The 12,774-nt window shown below is 43.2% G+C and overlaps 1 protein-coding gene across 1 annotated transcript in view; it reads left to right on the top strand.

Annotated features, from left to right (window-relative positions):
- Positions 1-12,774, top strand: part of LOC115146518 (leucine zipper protein 1-like) — a 71,241-nt gene that overhangs the window by 38,776 nt on the left and 19,691 nt on the right. The gene's annotated exons all lie outside the window — the stretch shown is intronic.

The following is a 12,774-nucleotide window of genomic DNA, read 5'->3' as shown; positions in this document are numbered from 1 at the left end:
TGAAATGTTCCTAATTGGCTGACCTTCATGTCTTAAATTAATGATGCTGTCGTTTCTCTTTGGTTATTTGAGCTGTTCTTGCCATAATATGGACGTAGCCCTATTTGGTAAAAGACCATCTTCTGTATACCACCCCTACCTTGTCTCAACACAACTGATTTGGCTTAAACGCATTAAGAAGGAAATTCCACAAATGAACTTTTAACAAGGCACACCTGTTAATTGAAATGCATTCCAGGTGACTACCTTGTGAAGCTGGTTGAGAGAATGTCAAGTGTGCAAAGCTGTCATCAAGATAAATGGTGGCTACTTTGAAGAATATCAAATTTAAAATGTATTTTGGTTTGTTTAGCGCTTTTTCGTTACTACATGATTCCATATGTGTTGATGTCTTCATTGTAGAATATCAATGTAGGAAATGGTAAAAATAAAGAAAAACCCTTGAATGAGTCTGTGTCCAAACTTTTAACTGGTACTGTATATACAGTGCAGAAAGTATTCAGACCCCTTCACTTTTTCTTTATTTTGTTACATTACAGCCTTATTCTAACATTTATTTTTTTTTTTTTTTTTGTCCTCAATCGACACCCAATACCCCCTAATGACAAAGCAAAAACAGGGTTTGTTTTAGACATTTTTGCAAATGTTTTAAAACAAACTTGTGAAATTTACATAAGCATTCAGACTTTTTACTCAGTACTTTGTGGAAGCACCTGAGGCAGTGATTACAGCCTCGAGTCTTTTTGGGTATGACGTTACAAGCTTGGCACACCTGTATTTGGGGAGATTCTCCCATTCTTCTCTGCAGATCCTCTCAAGTTCTGTCACGTTTGATGGGGAGCGTCGCTGCACCGGTATTTTCAGGTCTCTCCAGAGATGTTCAATCGGGTTCAAGTCTGGGCTCTGACTGGGCCACTCAAGAACATTGAATACCGAAGCCACTCCTGCTTTGTCTTGGCTGTGTGCTTAGGGTCGTTGTCCTGTTGGAAGGTGAACCTTCACCCCAGTCTGAGGTCCTGAGTGCTCTGGAGCAGGTTTTTATCAAGGATCACTCTGTACTTTGCTCTGTCCATCTTTCCCTCTCCTGCCTAGTCTCCCAGTTCCTGCCGCTGAAAAACATTTCCACAACACCATGCTGCCACCACCATGCTTCACCATTGGGATGGTATTTGCCAAGTGATGAGCGGTGCCAGGTTTCCTCCAGATGTGATGCTTGGCATTCAGGCCAGAGTTCAATCTTGGTTTTGTCAGACCAGAGAATCTTGTTTCTCATGGTCTGAGTCCTTTAGGTACCTTTTTGACAAACTCAAAGCGGGCTATCTTGTGCCTTTTTTACTGAGTAATGGCTTCCGTCTTACGACTCTACCATAAAGGCCTGAGTGGTGAAGTGCTTCAGAGATGGTTTTCTTTCTGGAAGGTTCTCTCATCTCCACAGAGGAACTCTGGAGCTCTGGCAGAGTAACCATCGGGTTCTTGGTCACCTCCCTGACCAAGGCCCTTCTCTCCCCGATTGCTCAGTTTGGCTGGGCGGCCAGCTCTAGGAAGAGTCTTGGTGGTTCTAAACGTCTTCCATTGAAGAATGATGGAGAACACTGTGTACTTGGTACCCTTCCCCACATCTGTACCTCGACACGTGGATTCCAAGTTGTGGAAACATCTCAAGGATGATCAACGGAAACGGGATGCACCTGAACTAAATTTCAAGTCTCATAGCAAAGGGTCTGAATACTTATGTGAATAAGGTATTTCTGTTAATTATTATTATTTTTATTATTTGTAAAAATTCTAAATACCAGTTTTCGCTTTGTCATTATGGGGTATCATGTGTACATAAGTAGTTTAATTCATTTTAGAACAAGGCTGTAATGTAACAGTGTGTGTTTGTGTGGGGTTCTTAATACTTTCCAAATGCATTGTACAGTAGGTAGGAGCTTATTAATGCTATTTTTGGTGAGTTTGGACATTTACAAGCAAAATGTAAATGAGACATTGTGCAAATGAACAACATGTTGACGCATGCTTCTCTTAAGGAAGAACAGTACCGACTCTGGAGCAGCACGTGTACACGCTGTGTCTGTTTGGAGTCTGACTCTATGGCCAACAGGCCTGCCTGCTTTGCTCAAGGGGGGGCTTTAGCCTACAGATAAAGCTCTTTGGATGAGTTAACTTCTTAAACATGGCAGAAAGTTAATATAATGCCCCATCACCTTATTAATTCAGCCACTTACTTAACTAGCAAGTTACATTGCAAGTTAATTTACTTGTGTGGCTGCTAGCCAAAGAGCATTGCACTTCTATTTTCAGCTGAACATGCTGCACTAATGTATTTTCTGTGTAGGAAAACTATATTTGCATGTTCCTGATCACTCTATTGAATACAATTCTTGACATTCAATATAAAATGTAACCGGAGTCAATACACAACTGGACACACCTGCTCCTGCTTTCTCACGTTGTGTCATTTATAAACAAACATGAGACTGGCTCAGCCATTTGGGGAACTACAGTAAGCTTCATAATGGAAAATGTGACATGTGAAGTGAGGAACACGATCCGCGTTGTCTCCTAACATTGCACAAGTTGCAGGTATAGCGGCAGGGTAGCCTAGTGGTTAGAGCGTTGGACTAGTAACCGGAAGGTTGCAAGTTCAAACCCCCGAGCTGACAAAGTACAAATCTGTCGTTCTGCCCCTGAACAGACAGTTAACCCACTGTTCCTAAGCTGTCATTGAAAATAAGAATTTGTTCTTAACTGACTTGCCTAGTTAAATAAAGGTCAATACATTTAAAAAAAAAAAAAAAGAAAAGTAGATACAAATATAAAAATGTATTGGAAAACTTAAAAAAAAAAAATGTTCAGCCTTTTTGACATTTAAAAAAACAAACATCCCGTGGCTATTTCCAAATACCCCGGTATACAGTATAGAACCCAAGCCTACATTACACACACATTTGTATTTTTTCAAGAGCTGCTGAAAGAAAGAAATCATGTTTTTCCACTCCTGTTCACAAGACAAAATTAACGTCTGTATAATTCTACTGCGAGAAATACATAATTCTGCAGGAGTTCATATTACACGATGCTACAAGGTGAAAGGTTATAGGCCTACAGTCTGGCCAGATTTCGGTTACTATTCCATTTAACCCATATGAACGTCCATGAGGAATATTATGTTTTCATGGATACAGGGAAACTCGTGAGCAGGATATCAAAGATTCATGTAAACATCGTTTCCTGAAATAACACCTTTAAGCGGGATATGAGCTACTATCCAGAATACTGTGCACATGTAAACGTGGTCAATGCGTCTGTCCATAACTCCAACCTGAGGACAAGGGCCTAGGAATTGTGTGGTGTTTAAATTGTCTTTCACTGGCCCTTCAACCCCAGACAGTGTTAGAGTTGTAGAGTTGGGCACTAAACGCCATGTCACCCTGCACAGCACTGTGAATAAGTCTAGGGTTCATTCAGATTTAAGCACGGACCCTTACTGCACCCCAGACAAAGTGTGCTGGTACGTACAGTTTGTCCTATCCCACATACTAATTAAGTGTTTACTTTGTTAATATTACACTAAAGGGCCGACGCTGAAGTCACTCACTTCAGTTGCTGTTCGTTTTTAAGCCCAATTCCACCGGACAGTTTAACAGGAGGAGTGGTGGTCGTGTCAGTGGTATTCATATCCTCCCCCTCCCCACTTGATCAAGATCAGATCTCCATATCTCTTCCCAGTGTTTTCCCTAAGGACATGGAGTAGCCCGCCAAATAGTCTACTCTTTCAATTTAGTTTATTGTGGCACAAACCTAAGAAAAAAGGTTGTGTTCTGTCAAGGTAACATTGATTCCCTGTTGAAACTATATATAGAATTGCAAGAAAAAAGTTTTAGAAATGCAAACATTTTCATTAGCTTTAATAAACTTCCATCTGTTTTTATTTTATTGTTTTGGAGCGGATGATGCGCTCCACTACCTATTGATCAGCAGACAAAAACCAGCAGTAGCCTACCAGTATGCAAATTAGGGAGCCAAATGAACTGCTCTCTCACCGATGCGGTTGCCGACATTGACCTCACAGTTCAACCCATGTCGAGTCACTTTAGCGGTCACTGGCAAGTCGTGACCGGAGCTTAGGAAAATACAAACGAGATTTTGGTTGTTCCGATGCGATACCATGGATATATAAGTACGTTGTAAGATTTATGAATGACAAAGGGAAAGGAGATTGACTTTATTCCGTCATTTCGACACCTTTTATGAACTAAACACTTGCTGTTCGGTCGTCAGGCTGTTTACTGTGCTTTGACTATGCGCCCCAACTCCTTTACTGGCTATATGAAACACGTGAATGAAAATAAATGAATGTGCCACACAACAAAAATTATATGGATTTCAACTCATCGTTACCACTTACATTACAAAGAATCATCATGCGCTCCGCCGTGAAAATACATCTTACTGCAGCCAACCACAGCACACACAAATAACATAGGTACCTGGAGGCGGGACAGGCGGTTGACTGACAAACCAGCAGTTTCCTTGTCTTTGCTTGTTTTTAGACTGACAGGTGCCTTTCCTATCAATAGATCACGAGAAGATTCATATCTTAGCGGGAGAAAGCTACACAGACTTCTCACTAGCGTATTGACACTTTGAAATGAAAACAAGCCTAGGAAAAGGCGCTTAGAGAGAACAATACTTTCTTCCTCTATGGTCTTCACTGCCAGAGGGCTAGCTAGCAACAGGATATTGTTTCTGTTCAGTTGCCAGCCGTGCTGCTAGGGACTCTGAGTTATATTGGTGCTGTTTTAAAGTCATGTCCCTGATCAGGTAGTACATTTCAGAGGGACAGAATAATCTCTAGCATGAAAGCTGACGTGGCTCTTGTTATAAGTCCCGCTTAAACCCCTCTCCAAAGCTCCCCTGAAGATACTCTCTGTTTTCATCTCTTTCTTGCTTTCTCTCTTGCTCCATTTCTTACCTGCCTCTATCGCTCACTCTCCTGCTTTTACTCACTGTCTGTCTCTGTGAGTGATATTCTGCTGGCAGATGGAGGCAGGGTCTGGGTGTATCGGTGCCAGGGCCTTGGCCATAGACATGGAACACAGCAGGGAGGCTGCATACCCACATTTATGTGGGACCCAGAAAAGGCTCTGTTTTGCTGGGGAGGTTTTGGAGGGGAGTGATGAGCCTGGGGCAAATACATTTCATAACCATGTAAGGACTTCACCAGGCTGTTTTTGTGTATTTTTTTTATTTATTTGACCTTTATTTAGCCAGGTAGGCCAGTTGAGAAGTTCTCATTTACAACTGAAACCTGGCCAAGATAAAGCAAAGCAGTGTGAGAAAAACAACAGAGTTACACATGTAACAAACAGACGTACAGTCAATAACACAATAGAGAAAGTCTATATACAGTGTGTGCAAATGTAGTAAGGAGGTAAGGCAATAAATAGGCCATAGTGGCGAAGTAATTACAATTTGCTGAGTGGAACTGTGAAAGACCCAAGTCAAACAACACAAGACCACCGCAGAACGTTCTTGTTTGTCTCTCTTGTTCGGTCTCTGTCACCGCTCTCTTGCTTTTACAAATGATTCTTCACACACTGGCTCACACACAGTGATGCGCGTGCACACACACATTGTCGCTATTTTGATTCTGCATTGGTCTGTAGCACGGACGGACCTGTGACTATGTGAAAGGCGAATTTATATTGTACTTTTTTCCCCTGAGAAGGCAAAGCGAATACTGAAACTAGGGCTGGCACAATTGTGTAATCGCATAAACAATAATTATGGACTATAACCGGGAACTTAAAAAACAATCCTTTTAATGTATTTGTTTTCGAGGAAGAGGGATTGAACTTTATATTCAAGTAGATATAGTTTACCCATTAGCAGTTTTTCACTTCTATATGAAGTGGGTCAATTTGGTAATCATTTTATGGGCAAGTGGTTAAAACCATTCATTTTTGAGACCGGTGTGTCGGATTCATTAGGTATGTCATAGCTAGTTTTCAAATATGCATTATCATACAAGCTCAAAACATGTTTTTACAATTAATAACCTTGGCTATTTGTATGACAATGAATCATTACCTAAAATTCCATAATCATTACAGCCCTAACTGCAACATTGCAGTTTAACGATTGCTGACATTGCGCAATCAATATTGTTAAGGGACGTGTCCAGTCTTGTCCCCGCTACAGGCTGTTATCAAGTCTTTATGTTACCAGGAAGGAAAGAAGTAAACATGGTTGATTTGTCATTGATTTTCAGGTCCATCAAGTTTGTTTTATTCTGTCTGTTGGTCCGTCCTTTAGTTAACCTGGCATATAACCAGGGACAGAAAAACACAGTGAAGTGTTTGGCTCATTCACAGAAACATTTAGGATTTCCAATAGGGTACGAGAAAGCCACAAAGACTTGGCAGAAAGATTGCAATTAAACACCTAAGTTGCTATTGATGTCAACGCAGAAAGGGGCATCTGCTTAGTTGCTATGTGGTCAGACTAAATTTACTTAAGTATCAACAAATTCTTGAGCGACGTTTTATTTACACTGTATTACACCACATTTCATTACTAAGCAGTCATTTCTCCCATTTCTCAAGAAGGAAAGCAAAGAACATGTATTTCGTTTTTGTTGTCAAATTTCAGTTCCCTTTTATGAACTCCTACTACAGGCTTTCAGTTTAAGAGTCCTGAGTCGTGGCTCTATTGAAATGTCAAACTTCCTTTCATTTATTTAAAAATGTTGCCACAAAAAAAGAAAGCAAGGAAAAGTGACATGACAGGAAACGATAGAACCGAACATTATACGATGGTTTTCTTTCTTGGGGGGAAAAAAAAAATGCAGCACAAGCATCAGGTTGCCGCCATCTTGTGGCTTCCACTGGCCTGCCAGTATCCAGCAGTACAACTGAGGACAGCCAAGAGTCCCGCAGTTTGAGTCCTCAGTGTCTAAGCTAATAATATTACAGACAAAGACACACACAGACCATCTAAAGATGAGGTCGAAGCCACTCATTGGCTAGGGGCACCGAGCCGACGGTTATTAACAAATGTTTACGAGGAATAAGAACCCGAGGCTAGACTTCCAAATAAGGTTGCAAAATTCAAGGAACTTTCAATAAATTCCCTGGTTTGCATGAAATCCTGGTTGGAGGATTTCCGGAATCAGAAGGGAGTAAGCAGGGACCCTCCAACCAGGATTTCTAGAAAACCAAGGAATGTATTGAAAATTCCCAGAATTCTGCAACCCTACCTCCGAAGTAACATCAAGTACTGGAGAAAGTTGTCCTTTTTTTTCTCTCTTTCTATTCTTCCCTCTTTCATGGAGGGAACAGAATGTACTGGGAGCTGCAGGCAGGAAGAGTGGCTAAGGCCCTAATGATATGGTGCATGATTGTAACCTTGGTACAGCACAGCGGCCCACTTTAGTTCACCGGTGGCTGGGAGTGCTTTCACTTCCAAAATGCTTCGGCGTCGTTGGCAGCAGTACCCGATCTGGCCCCTCTCGTCTCTCACTACTCCTCTCACGTTTTATTTCTGTCCCTTTCCTGGACTTTATGACGCTCTCTTGCTCCTCCATTTTCTGTTTCTTGTGTGTTTTCTACTCCCCACTTCTATCTTTTATAATATCTTTGTCCGGTTCTCTCACTGGCTTCTTTTCACCTTTTTGCTGCCTCCTTGTGAAATCTTCAGTGAATCTTGTCCTCTGCCACTCTGTAGGCACCGATCCTTACAGAGCCCCCCCTCCTACCCACCACACCGTAGACAACCCTGTATCCCTCTGACCTGGACCCTTTCAACCAGGGAATTTCAAGGCTTTTATTTTACCCAGAAGTTTCAAGTTTAGTCGTACTTTTGGTCATGTAGTGTATGTGGAACATCTCATTTCAAAGTCATGGGCATTAATATGGATGTATCAGGGAAGGGTGGATTGGGGGTGTTTTATTTGAGCAGTATTAGCATAAGTAAATAAGCAGCTGTTGTGTGGGGTGGGGTTGGGTGGGGTTGTGTGTGTGTGTGTGGGGTGGGTTTGTGTGGGGTTGTGTGTGAGGGTGCTAAGGTGTGGAGAGTAGGCAGGTCAGCTGTAATACAAGTCCATATTCAACATCCGTCTATGTCAAATCAAATTTTATTTGTCACATACACATGGTTAGCAGATGGTAATGCGAGTGTAGAGAAATGCTTGTGCTTCTAGTTCCGACAATGCAGTAATAACCAACAAGTAATCTAACCTAACAATTCCACAACTACTACCTTATACACACAAGTGTAAAGGGATAAAGAATATGTACATAAAGATATATGAATGAGTGATGGTACAGAACGGCATAGGCAAGATGCAGTAGATGGTATTGAGTACAGTATATCCATATGAGATGAGTAATGTAGGGTATGTAAACATATAAAAGTGGCATTGTTTAAAGTGTCTAGTGATACATTTTTTTACATCAATTTCCATTATTAAAGTGGCTGGAGTTGAGTCAGTATGGTGGCAGCAGCCACTCAATGTTAGTGGTGGCTGTTTAACAGTCTGATGGCCTTGAGATAGAAGCTGTTTTTCAGTCTCTCGGTCCCTGCTTTGATGCACCTGTACTGACCTCGCCTTCTGGATGATAGCGGGGTGAACAGGCAGTGGCTCGGGTGGTTGTTGTCTTTGATGATCTGTATGGCCTTCCTGTGACATCGGGTGGTGTAGGTGTCCTGGAGGGCAGGTAGTTTGCCCCCGGTGATGCGTTGTGCAGACCTCACTACCCTCTGGAGAGCCTTACGGTTGTGGGTGTAGCAGTTGCCGTACCAGGCGGTGATACAGCCCGACAGGATGCTCTCGGTTTGTGCATCTGTAGAAGTTTGAGTGCTTTTGGTGACAAGCCGAATTTCTTCAGCCTCCTGAGGTTGAAGAGGCGCTGCTGCGCCTTCTTCACGATGCTGTCTGTGTGGGTGGACCAGTTCAGTTTGTCCGTGATGTGTTCGCAGAGGAACTTAAAACTTACTAACCTCTCCACTACTGTCCTGTCGATGTGGATAGGGGGGTGCTCCCTCTGCTGTTTCCTGAAGTCCACAATCATCTCCTTTGTTTTGTTGACGTTGAGTGTGAGGTTATTTTCCTGACACCACACTCCGAGGGCCCTCACCACCTCCCTGTAGGCCTTCTCGTCGTTCGTCGTTGTTGGTAATCAAGCCTACCACTGTTGTGTCGTCCGCAAACTTGATGATTGAGGCGTGCATGGCCACGCAGTCGTGGGTGAACAGGGAGTACAGGAGAGGGCTCAGAACACACCCTTGTGGGGCCCCAGTGCTGAGGACGTCGGGAGATAACGCGGAAACCGGTTACTAGGGACAGCAGTGAACGCCGTTACCGTCAAGTAGGCTTTGGTTTTGCTTGGGCGTTGTGGAGGGATGGTGCATGGGCGTAAGCGTCCGCCTCTCATTTCAAAGGTAGCATGTTCAAATCCAGCAATAGATAGGCATTATAACAACAAAATCAACTATCTCAAACCTTAACCCTTAACCATTTTGGAGTTAACTCCGAATTTTTAAGGTTAGGCATTAATGCCCAGACAACCTTAAACATCCAAAGTTAATGTCTGAACTTAAACACTTTGAAATTTGACCTTCTGAGAAACATGGATGAACATCTAATTTTGACGTGAAACTGAGAGAGCTTGTAGTGGAGAGTCAGTGCAGATGGTCAGTCCAGTTCAAGTGTTCAGCAGTCTTGTAGATGCCAACAGGCTCGGAGACCATTTCTGTCAGACCTCATGCTCCAATACCATCTGCCCGACCGGTAAGGGAGTGAACAAATAAAAATACAGATTTGGTCACACATATTTAGCAGAGGTTATTGCGTGTGTAGCAAAATGCTCGTGGCTGGGTTGTGTAGGCTCCTTGATGATCTTGTATTGGTTGGAAAATGGCCCTAGTGATGTACTGGGCCATCTTCACCACACGCTGAAGGGCCTTTTGGCAGTTGCTCGGTGCCCCCTTCCCCCTAGCTCCCATGCCGCGGCCTTATTCATCTCAATGACAGTAATTAGAGTTAAAAAGGAGGTGAGATGATAAGTAATGTACTTCCCCTCCAGATTTTAGGAAATGGAGGGAGCCTAAGTGGGAGCTGAGTTAAGGTGACCTATTTTCAACTTTTTCCTCTGTTGTTCACGGTGCAGAGTACAGTAGAGAAGCAACGCAAGGTCTGGACATGTTTTTCTAGAAGGGTTGTGAGAATGGATGCACTTGTCGATACATTGACCGGAAATGACTTGGTGGGACCTCTCAATCAAACGCCCGGCACAGTAAGTATGCTCGTTCTGTCTGTCCCTCACAGGCTCACATCCCTCTTGCTGCAATGCTTTCGTTGGTTCTGAACAGACATATTTGTGAGAAATGTGCTCCGGAAAACGGGCATTTGTCGCTGACCCCTCCAGGTTTTTCATAATCGACAAAACAAATGAAATGGCATGGCATGTTCCTTTGTCTCACCACCACCTCCTTCCGAACCGGTTCTTGCCCAAACAACTCCACACCTGTGGCATTGTGCCATGATAATGAAGACACATTTTTGTGATCACATTCGAGCAACCATTCAGAATCCTTGGCATTTGGTACAGGCATCTAGAGAAGCCAACATATGAAAGGGTGCAGCTTCTCTCGTTCCTTGTGGGTACCCAGGGGTGTGCAGTCTTGTGGTTTCACGTTGTGCCTGAGAGACTCATTCCTTTGCCTCTCCACTGGACTGGCATGATGCAGCTAATGAGGTCATGGCTTTGATGAGCGCAGGTATGTTGATTGCCTTGGCAGAGGTCGTCGTGCCAGAGTCGTTTTGCACTGCTGGTTCTGAAGTCTTTTGTTGGCATGGTTGGCATGCGTGTCTAAGAGGGGAGGCAGGGACCGACCTGGCACCGCGATTGGGGTGCCAAGGTGGGAGTCGGGCCCCTGGGGCCATTTGGACCAGGCCTGGACTGAGATCGGAGTTTCATCTGTCCTGACCCAATAGACTTGACTTTGAGAGATGCTCAAGAGGGAAGGGCATAAGTGAATACCAGACTTAACAGGCAATGTTACATGAGAGAGTAAATAGTTTTATTTCTTAAGGTGTTTTGGCACAGGACAGGCAGTTCTCGGAACCCTTGCTAATACGTTGTGCCTTATTTTCCATTTGAAAGCTAAAATATTTTTATGGACTCCCAACAATCCCTAAAAGATTACAAAACCACCAGACCTCATGAAAGAGGAGAATTAAACCTCTGTAGCGAAATGCTTTGATTTTAAAATGTGATGTGTTATGGAATAATCATTGCCATATTTACACTATGGGAATGTTGAACAAGCTGTTTAATGAAATGTTCAGTGGTTGTGGAGCATTACACAAAATGAAAGAAAAATTGGTCTCTGTTGAAATGGGCCTTTTTAAAAACGTTTTACAGTAGGCCAACATTCAAAAGACAGATGTACGGATTCAAGTTAGGCCTAAGAGTGTTACTCCTAAGGGTTATTGTAGTGTGAGGACTAGTTTGTTGGATAAATGGCATTCACGGGTCTTCGTCATTGACCTTGTGGGATTCACAAACTCAATCCCTCTAGTATTCATTTTCCTGTACTACCAAGTTCAGCCCTCTTATTTTGATGTATCACTTTCCTTCTCCTGGCTCCCTTACTGTTAGGAACAGCTGTGCTTTTAGAAAGGCTAATCGAATCGGGAGGAGGGGCGCAAAGGAAAGGTATGGATGTGGGTTCTGTGGGGTCGATAAGGGATTGTGTGCGCAGATGACGTCTGCTCCTGGTTCAATTTTCCCAGTGGGGGAGGGGAGAGATGGTTTTAGACAAGCACCTTAGTCATGCATTGGAGGAAAGCATCAACGATAAGATTTATAGAAGACGTGCTGCCCGACAAGCTGGTTCTTTGTGTTAATGTCTTGCATTAACATCATCAGAGAGGGTTACCATTACCAGGTGCCTGTTCAGTCCTCCAGGGGGTTAGCAGGTGTTCAGTAGCTTTGTGTAGGTGGGGATTCTTTCATATAAACAGTGCTGTTGTAAATGGTAATAGGTTGAGGACTAATGTCCCCATTTTATAGTTTGAACATCCAATAGAAAAGGATGCCTGCTGATATTCCTGGTCTGACTGTGAAATATGGACTGTTTTTATCTTTGTTGTCCTAATCATGAGTGGTGTGTAGCAATGCCCTATGGCCGTTGCTGTCAGCAGAAACGCCAGGGAGAAATCCATGCTGGGACATTGGAGGCAGCAGGATGCAACAAGGAGGGAGTAGCGTTCTTTTGAATTGCAGTTGGAGCATATTTTTTAACTTCCATGGTCTGTCAGTTTGGTTGTTGTGATCTTGTTAATCTTCAGTCTAGGTTACTGTGTACATTTGACGATATGAGCACCTGCATGCGTGTACGTGCAGAATTACGTTGCTGCTCTTCTCACCCATCTGCTGGCCCTTTGCGTTACGGTGTGTATTTGCCTGGGCCCAGCTCTTCTCATGGTTTGTGTTGTAGTAATCAGGCGGAACTGTGAAATCAATTACAGGCAAACCAGCCCTCTCCCTGTCTCTCTCGCACTCCCTGTTTCTCTCTCTCTCTCCCTATTGCTCTTTCTAACCTCTCTCTCTCTCTCTGAGCTACACGCTTTCACCCTACTCAGGCCTCTTTACATCTCAGCAAACTGGACTTAATTATGTTCGTGTGTGATGCCTGCTAATGAATGTGGGAAAATTAGGGAATTTCTTGTTACGTGTTGTTTCTCAAGTTACATTCAGTTTT

The sequence above is a fragment of the Oncorhynchus nerka genome, linkage group LG18 (genome assembly GCF_034236695.1).
Source record: "Oncorhynchus nerka isolate Pitt River linkage group LG18, Oner_Uvic_2.0, whole genome shotgun sequence".
NCBI lineage: Eukaryota > Metazoa > Chordata > Actinopteri > Salmoniformes > Salmonidae > Oncorhynchus > Oncorhynchus nerka.
Note: the sequence above shows the minus strand (reverse complement) of the source record. Positions and strands in the feature narration are given on the sequence as shown.